Source organism: Sinocyclocheilus grahami, unplaced genomic scaffold (genome assembly GCF_001515645.1).
Source record: "Sinocyclocheilus grahami isolate Dianchi unplaced genomic scaffold, SAMN03320097.WGS_v1.1 scaffold2356.1, whole genome shotgun sequence".
NCBI lineage: Eukaryota > Metazoa > Chordata > Actinopteri > Cypriniformes > Cyprinidae > Sinocyclocheilus > Sinocyclocheilus grahami.
The window spans coordinates 42174-52408 of NW_015507535.1; positions in this window are offsets into that span (position 1 = coordinate 42174).

Here is a 10235-nt window from a genome sequence, read left to right on the forward strand (position 1 = left end):
TTATTTCATCCCCGTGTAAAATTTTTAATTATATTGAAGGCAAGTTCATTCATTCATTCTGTATGGGTTAACATGAAATAGTCAAAATTATGCCTATGTTGACATGCCATGTTATGACAAAAAATGTATGCAGAATTTTATTTTTATTTTCTTCTATAAAATTGATTAGAGGTTGTTTGATGCAAGTGAAATAAGAAAAGAGGACATTCAGGCTGCAAACCATAGAATATTTAATAAATGAAAATATAGATATCATTAATTTAAACAAACCTTACTTTTTTAAATAATAAGAATGATAATACTGTACTAAAGTCTGGTTTTAGTCTACAAGACCCTTTTTTTCTCCTTGCCACAGCTGCCTTTGCTTTATTGGGGAAATTAGGCAGTATTTTTCTAATTCTAAAATCAGCTTTGATATTATATATATATTGTAAAATGTGCTATACTATTGACTTGAATATTTAGTTGAATCAAAGCTAATGACAGATGCATTGTAGGATGTGGTTTGTCTCATGCATCAAGAATCAGCTGAATCAATAAAACAGTCAGACTTAACATAAGGTTAAGTGATTAGAATTAGTCTACAGAGGTGAAATTCATATAAGACATCACCACTATCCTTCTGAACTGACAACAGAGTATATGAAAAAAAAGGTCTTGTGTGTTAGGGAAGGCAAGAGCTGAGGATTGTGGGATTGAGTTTTCTGCTAACAGTTGCAATGTCTGTCACTTGGTGTGACAGAGATTGCGACACAACTCTGTGGTGACAACCACTTTTCACAAAAAACATGAGAATGTTTTGAAGAATAAAATAGAAAAATGAAAATATTCAGTATGCCTGCAGGTGTTCTGCTCTTTCTTTAAGAGCTGTATGTGCTCTTTAACAGACAGCATACACACATTCATCCTCAGCATCATAAAGCCAGTGCAGTCTAATAAAACAAATTGAAAGAGGAATCACTGATTTGTTCATTGTGAGAAAATTTGTCATTGGTTGCTGCAGTATGCATTGTATGCATCAGTCGGTTACGCTGACGCGTGTGTTTCAAACTGGAAGATTGTGAGTGTGGCTGCTGTGTCAGCTTTTATTTGCCCACTTTGAGCTGAAGAATGTGAATCCCCAATGAATGTTGCATCAGAACTGCCACAGAAGTCTGGAAGAACTCTGTCTGTCTGCCAGCTATTTATTATTTTCTTTGAAATGAAAGAGTGTCCAGGAAAAGGCAGAGTTTCTGCAGCATGTTTACGGTTTACGTCTCATTGTTGTACAAAGAAACCATCAAATTGTCAACTTGTTTTTTAAAGGTATTCATATTTCACACAGGTTTAATATGCTCTGCATTTGACTGTCGCCAGTGTGCTATTAGAGAACACATAACATTTAAGATGATTTGCATCTGCAAGCAATCTGAATATGCTTGACAAGAAACATGGGAAAGCTTTGAAGATATCACATTCACAGAACCTTTTAGTTGATCTATTCTTATTTGTTTGTTTGTTTTTATTAAGAAGTGGTCACATACCCACACGTGCTCTAAAGTTTATGGTCACTGAGACTCAAAGACCCTCTCAAACGAGGAGAAGAATTGCTGAATAAAGTCTTTATTTTTTGTTTTCTTTTACTTTCTCATAGCTTCGTAAAATTACTGTTGTACCACTTTCATCACATGGACTATTTTACCGATGTCCTTGCTATGTTCCTGGTCCTGGGAACATTTCAGTTGTGTTGCTGTCTATGGAGGGTCAGAGAGCTCTCTAATTTCATCAGAAATATCTTAATTTGTGTTCCGAAGATGAACGAAGGTCTTACGAGTTTTGAAACAACATGAGGGTGAGTAATTAAAGGGGTCCTATTATGCTCTTTTACAAAGTCTTGATTTTGTTTTGGGGGTGAACTAGAACATGCTCTCATGCTTGGTGGTTCGAAAAATGCATTATTTTTCACATAATTTACATTATTACAATACCTTTCTCCCCAGCCTGGCACAAACAGCTTGATTAGTTCCGGGTTTGATGAAGGCCTGCCTTCTGACAAACTAAATGTTTGGTGATTGGTTAGCTGTCCCAGTGCATTGTGATTGGTGAACAGCTTAGACGGTGTTTCAGTACTGCCCTGCCCCTTGCCAAAGCAGCAAGTTCCGTCGGCTCCGGTATAGTTAAGGATAGCGTCAATATTGCCATATCAATTTGAGCCGGATTCAGACCCCGAGAATATTGAACAAGAGGATTGCGCAAAACCTTTGCACGCATGGATATTGCAAGACATATTAGAGTGGCAACGTTATCGTTGTTGTTGTTTTTTGGCTGTATAACGTTTTAGATAGGATGTCAACAACCGCTTAAAAATAACTACATTTACTATGTACAGATAAGTGCAACGGTAATATGTATTATGTTTATTGTTCTTTAATTCTAACATTATAACATTAATTGCAGTGAAACGGTTATACAGTTGAATTTATTTATACCATAGTTCAGTGTTTCCCACAGACTTACACTCTATTTGTGGCAGCATATATATGCAAATTCATTCTATGCCAGCAGGAGGCGCTATTGGAGTGGTAGAGATCAAGGTTTCCCCGGTAACGGCTGTACACAAAGCAGCGCTCCACTCATAAATGCTGCTTTATTACATGCAAGATGAAATGAGAATGACATCCAACATTTTCTGAAGACAGTCAGTTTCCTTCAGAAATACAGTGATATAAAAACACCTGCACTGGGTTTCAATTTTGAAACGTGCAGTGCTCATGTTTGTTCAATGAAGTCAAAGCCTTTTGGAAAGTCTATTTGTGGCGGTCAGTTTTTTATTCTGCCCCTACTAGGATGACTGCTGAAGTGCTTGAGCCTGACTAGCTTGGCAGATAGCTAACATGTTCCTCTGAGAAAGACTCAAGATGCAAGGTTTCGATTGAGTGTGATTTACTTGAAGGAAGCACTGTAAAACTGAACATACAAATAAAGAAAATGTCAAATAATGTTTATTGTGCTTCACAGAAAAATCTGTGAAAAATCTGAAAAATATTGAACTAAATACTCACATACATATTTTCGAGGCTTTTGTAACAAACCGCATGGCAGAGAATTACAGCGTTCTGTTTAATTTCTTCTGATGCATCACTAACTACGGCAACTCTAGATGTACACAGTTAAGACATTAATTTCGCTGCAGCCACTAGATGTCACTATGGGACTGTTTTAATGAGGCCGACACACTCCCCGTCCCCGTACATCCTTGAGTGACGTGACATGTGGCCAAGTATGGTGAGCCATACTCGGAATTAGTGCTCTGCATTTACCCATCGAAAGTGCACACACACAGCAGTGAACACACACAAACCGTGAACACACACCCGGAGCAGTGGGCAGCCATTTAAGCTGCGGCGCCCGGGGAGCAGTTGGGGGTTCGGTGCCTTGCTCAAGGGCACCTCAGTCGTGGTATTGAGGGTGGTATTGAAGGTACATTCCCTCCCCCCACCTACAATCCCTGCCGATACGAGACTCGAACCCACAACCTTTGGGTTATGAGTCCGACTCTCTAACCATTAGGCCACGACTTCCCTTGATCCTGTAGATAGCTTTTAAACTCTGGATCTTCTGCATTTATCTTAAGCTCTCTACAGGCTTGGGCACCTCTTCATTTCTTGTGAGGTACTTCAGTTCCTCTGAAAATGTTTCTTGTTGAACAGTTCTGATAATCACAACTCTTGCTTGTGTTAATTCATCTGTTTTGGAGTTAAGGTTTCCAGAATAGGATCTGGCTTTGTGTACAAGACTAGCTATGGCTCTGGTGAGTACTTTCCAGCTGGAAAAGCGTGTAAAATGCTGTGAGTCGAATTTCTTCTCAAAGGCTTTGGTAACTAAAGCTGACACATGTGGCCGTAGCTCTGCATCTGTGTCTGGCTCCACAAGGTTGTAGATCTCTGAATGAAACGTGTCATCGTTTAGTCCATCTTTGTGCAAAAATTCAGGGCCTGTAAACCAGTTTGTATGGCTCAGTAGTTCTGGGGATATGGGACGCGTTCCATGGTCTGCAGGATTTTGGTCTGTACTGACAAACTGCCACTGATTTGGGTGAGTAGACCTTCTGATCTGAGCGACTCTGTTGGCAACATACACGTAACACCTTCTGCTCGTGTTGTGAATGTAACCTAGGACAATTCTACTTTCTGTGTAGAATTTCACTCTTTGCAGTTCAATATCCAGCTCAGTGGTCAGCAAGTCTGCCATTTCTACGGCTAGAACTGCAGAACAAAGTACAAGACGTGGAACAGTCATAAAAGTATGAGGAGCTAACTTAGATTTACCCAGGAGAAAGCCAACGTGGCTGCATCCCTCTGTGTCAATTGCTCTAAGGTAAGCTATAGCTGATATGGCCATGGAAGATGCATCTGCAAAGACACAGGTTTCTCTGTATTTTGTAGAACACAGAGAAACGGGAAGGTATGGCCTTTTAATATGAATCTGTTCAAGCTTCAGAAGTGAATCAAGCCATGTTCTCCATTGATCTTCTCTTTCAGTTGGTATGGGAGAATCCCAATCACATTGATCATTGGCCAGTTCTCTGACTAACGCCTTCCCTTGTACTCTTACAGGGGCTAAGAAACCCAGAGGATCATAGAGACTATTGACCACAGAGAGGATACCTCTTCTGATAAACGGTTTATCTTCCTTTGACACATAATAAGTAAAAGTGTCAGTTTGCAGATTCCACATGAGTCCCAGACTTTGTTGCAAAGGTAAGGGATCTGATGGAAACTCAATGACAGAATGACAGAATGCTTCCATAACCTTCCTACTGATAGAGGCTATTTTGTGCAGTCTGATGTTTGATTCTGCAAGTATTTCCTTTGTCCGTTTCAACACTGAGATAGCTTTTTCACTGGATGGAAATAAAGCAAGTCCATCATCCACATAGAAATTCCGAATCACAAATTGTTTCACCTCTGTGTCATGTTTGTCCTCTCCCAGCAGAACAGCTCTTCGTAAACCATATATGGCCACAGCAGGTGACGGACTGTTCCCAAACACATGCACTTTCATGCGATAGTCCACAATCTGTTTGTTTGGATCATTATCTATAAACCAGATAAATCTGAGGAAGTCTCTATGGTCTTCACGGACAATGAAGCAATGAAACATGTGCTGTATGTCTGCCGTGATCGCCACATGTTCCTTTCGAAAACGTATGAGAATGCCTAACAGTGTGTTGTTCAAGTCTGGTCCACTCAGTAACACATCGTTGAGAGAGGTACCTTCATATTTAGCACTGGAATCAAATACAACACATATTTGACCCTTCTTCTGTGGATGGTAAACACCAAATATGGGCAAGTACCAACATTCCTGCTGTGGTTTCATTAGGGGTGCAAGTTCAGCCTGATCAGAATCAAACAAACTTGAAGAAGTGTTCCTTCATATCTGGTTTTCTTTCCAGAGTGTGACGTAGAGATTCAAAGCGTTTGGCAGCTTGGCACCAGTTATTAGGTAAGTGTGGCCTATTTGGTTTGAAGGGCAATGGTGCTACCCATGAATTAGAGTCATTCATGTAGACCTCCCTGTCCATAATGTCAAGGAATACTCTGTCTTTGACTGACATTCCTATTTTGTCATCAGGGGATGTACATTGGAACACACTGCTGCCAAGCTCCTCTGTATCAGAAACAGCTGTTGCTACATCGCTTCGAGGATTGCAATGCAACACTGTGTTGTCAAACTTCTCCTTGACATATGCTGCTAGTACATGGAGAAAGAATGGTAGAACGACCATTACTTAGAATGTTAGTTCTGAAAACACTGACATCAGCAGTTTTGTGTGTTCTTCCAAGACACACCTCTCCAATGATCACCCAACCAAGCTCTAGACGTTGGGCAAATGGTGCATTGTAAGGTCTGCTGCGCTTTTCTAGAACTTTCTGCACTCGCAGTATGTCTCGGCTGAGGAGTAAGAGGATAGCTGCACAGGGGTCCACAGCCAGGATGTCATCTGCCACAGCTTTGAGATGCGGATGGTATCTTGCAATTTCTGGTGATGGCATCTCAGATCTGTCCTCTGGAAGCATGTCACATTTGATTAAGGTAGGTAAGGTGATTTGAGTTTTACCATTGAATGATTCTACAACAAAGTTACTTGCATGTCTACCTACTGTTTCCGTTATTCCAGAGCATGTTTTCAGAATAAATGGGATTCCATTTCCTTTAATGCCAAAATGATCAAAGAATTGAGGTTTGGCCAAAGACCTATTGCTTTGGTCGTCAAGAACAGCATAGGCTTTGATAGCTTTTTCTTTTTGTCCTGCTGGATATACTTCGAAAATAGATATTTTGGAACATGATCTTGAGCTTGTTCCATTTCCACAAATTTCAGAGCATTTGGATATCACTGACAAGGCTTCAATTGTTGGTTGCTCCCTGCCTTGGTCTTCAATCGAGGCACATTTACTAGATTTCCAAGGTGCTGGACCTGGATGTAATGCAGTGGGATGCTGATTGCTGTTACATTCTTTACACTGTACAGGTCTATCGCAGTCTTTGGCAAAATGGCTGGATGACGCGCAACATCTGAAACAGAAGTTCACGTCTTTGAGGTAAGATTTCCTCTCATCTAACGTTTTGCCTCTGAAACTATGACATTTCCTCAGTGGATGGGGTTTGTTATGCAGAGGGCATTGCTTCTTAGGGTCATTTACCTTTTTCTCTGTAGCCGTTGAATGAGTTGTTTCAAGATCTGCAAACACTTCTGTTTTCCTGGTGGCTGCTGTAGGTTCCGTATAAAGCTTATATGGGGGGCTTCTCTCTGTCTTAACAACATTTGAACTTCCAACTACTATATCAGCGAAACTTGGATCGTTACGGACTCTAGCCTGATCGCAGACAAACTTCACAAAGACAGAAAATGGAGGGTAAGACACACCAGTTTGTTCTTTATACAGTGCTCCTAATGTAGTCAATTTCTCTTGCAGGTATAGTGGAAGATTCTGCACAATTGGATTGACTCCACGTGATGTATTGAGATACGTGAGCCCTGGCAAGTATCCATCAGCTCGTGCCGCTTCAAGATCCAACAGAGTGTCACCCAGTTCTCTCAGTTTAAGGTTGTCTCTACTTGAGATTCATTGTGCTGGAATCTTGCACCATGCGGCTGTTTACTATAGTGGTAGGGTTCTCTTGGAGAGATTGCAGTAAAAGGATTGCGGACAGAATTTCAGTTAATGTTATGCTTTATAGGATGCTGAGCAGGTAACTCATTGAACTCATAGTCACTGATTTCACTTGACTGTACATTACTCTTTCTCATATTGCTTCTTGCTGTCTCACCACTGTCCCTTTCCAGCTGGTGCACTGGTGGACAAGAGAGATCTAGTGTCTTTAAGTCTGGAAGTGGTTTTGTGACTGAGTGTTGCATGACAGGACCGAAAACACTTTAACTGGGAAACGGTGTTAAGTTTTGTAGTGACAACCTTACGAAACTTTTACGATCGGTCTCTCCGGGCTCTTCCTCAGCAGCTGCCTCCAACACCTCTGCTTCTGCGACAGCAGCTGCAGCTGCTCTTTCTAGCTGCAGTGTGTGTAAATTTGCTTTAAGCTCTGCTTTCTTTCTAGCTGCTTCTTCCACAATGTATGCTTTTTCTTTCATCATCTCTGCTTCTTTCTTTGCAAATACCAATTTAACTCGTGCTGCTTCCACCTTTGTACGTGCTCTGATAGCCAATCCACTGGTTGATGAAAACTGACTTGAACATGAGGACCTGGAGCAACATGATCTTGTTTCTAATTGTTCACTCATGCATTCTTCACAAGGTTGCGCCATCATGACTAATTGCCTTGCATTTAGGCCAGAGAGCTGGAATTCACTGGTGGCTGGGGCTTTGTATTTCCCATTGAGTTCAGAAAGCCGTCTGAAGTTGTGTCTTTTTACTATTCTGCCCCTACTAGGATGACTGCTGAAGTGTTCCTCTAAGAAAGACTCAAGATGCCAGGTTTCGATTGAGTGCGATTTACTTGAAGGAAGCACTGTAAAACTGAACATACAAATAAAGAAAATGACAAATAATGTTTCTTGTGCTTCACAATTGAATTGTTACAGATTTAACATATTTGGCATGTTGCTTTCCATATAGACAATCAAACAAATCCACTTTGCAATTTTCTCTTTTTGGAAGTAAAATTTTCTGCACGTTTCTTTAAATTGCACTTTAACAAAGAAAAATATTGAACTAAATACTCACACATATATTTTCGAGACTTTTGTAACATCAAACCGCATGGCAGAGAAATACTTCTTCTAATTTCTATAATTTCTTCTGACGCAACACTAACTACGGCAACTCTAGTTAACACATTAATTTCACTACGGCCACTAGATGTCACTATGGGACTGTTTTAATGAGACCCGCACAGTTTTGATATTGTGGCGGGTGCAACAAATATAAAATGCTCTGAAGACAGTCGGTTTCCTTCAGAAATACAGTGATATAAAAACACCTGCAACGGGTTTCGATTTTGAAACGTGCAGTGCTCATGTTTATTCAACGAAGTCAAAGCCTTTTGGAAAGTCTATTTGTGGCTGTCAGTTTTGATATTGTGGCGGTGCGCCACAAATAAATTAAAGTATGGGTAGCACTGTAGTCTCATAATTGAAGTGTAAATTCTGCAGATTACATCATTGTCCAGGACTGTACTGTCAGCAATTTATAAAAAACGTTTTCATAATTGCAACATGCATATTTACATACATAATTATTCATTATGTATGTAAATATTCATTCATTCATACAATTGTAATTATATAATTATACATATGAAATTATTCAAATAAAAAAAAAAATTATTATTCAGGTGCACGTGTAATAACTTGCTAAAACTTGACGCTACAGCAGCACTTCTTTGTCGTCGTCTTGTCTGATGCACTCAACCAAGCATTCCAACCACGAACTCGCCTCTCCCCACCCCCCAATCATTCGTATTTCCGTAGGCAGGATTTATTTTAATGATATTCTAATGGACCACTTTGTGACATCACAAAACCCGGAAAACAACGCTGTAGTCCAAACGAGCCTACGAACGAACTAAATATCTCCCTTTGGAGTTTACTTTGAGATTTGTAACTTTGTAGATATTTTTTATGCCCAAACATACACACTACACACTGACTAAATTTAAAAAAGTGAAAAAGCATAATAGAGCTCCGGAGGTTGACGTCACGCACTCTAAACTCCACCATTTTGGCAGGCAATCAGGAGAGCGCTAGAGCATTGGTATCGACAGTTGTACAACAATAATTTAAAACCAGACTATTTAGACCTTACTATTTAAACATGATGGACAGCTGCTGTGTGCCAGGATGCCAGAACAGGCAGGGGAAAGCTAGGGTTGCCAACCGTCCCGTATTAGCCGGGACATCCCTTATATTTGGCTTAAATTATGTGTCCCGTACGTGACCTCCCTTGGCCCGTTTCTTGCCCCCTCAAGTCATGCACTCATTATTTTGAGGGGCACGACTTGGGGGTCGTCATGTGACACACAGCAGCCACATCAGCACTTATGTTTTATTTATTTTTTCCTGTTTATTCGAAACGTTTCCAAAAGCATTAACTATATCATGAAATATCTTGATTCTCACCTTTAGGCTACAGATTATGTTGAGCTATAGTGGGCGATGGTCAAAGTAACCTATTAATGCAATATATTAACTATGCATAAAAACCTGTCTCTTTACTTAATGAACAGATATGGGTGTCATGCCATAACATTTTTAATACGACTGACTGTGAATAAAAACATTGCAAGTTAGGCTACTAATCATAACACTTTCATTGTACAGAAAGGGAGCAAAGAACATTTACATTATCAAAGAACATTTTCACTGACAGTATAGTTCAAGCACTCTCAAAAACTCCCATTAAAATCACTGAAGCCGTTTACACTATGAAATTAATATCTTACAGATTCGTACACACATTTGCTCTTTGTTGTTTCTGACCAGAGAATTCGCCAGAAAGAGGTATTCAGTCAGCGTGCGAGTGAAGAAAACTCCGGCATTTTAGCGATGACTCCTCTGAACAACTCTGATTGGTCATTGCATTCATAAGCTCAACGGCATCGTGTGTGATTGGTTATAATGCAGAGCTGTAAAAACGCGTCTGTCTCTGGCTCAGCGCCAGATATATATATATGCTGTACACACACACACACACACACACACACACACACACACACACACACACACACACACA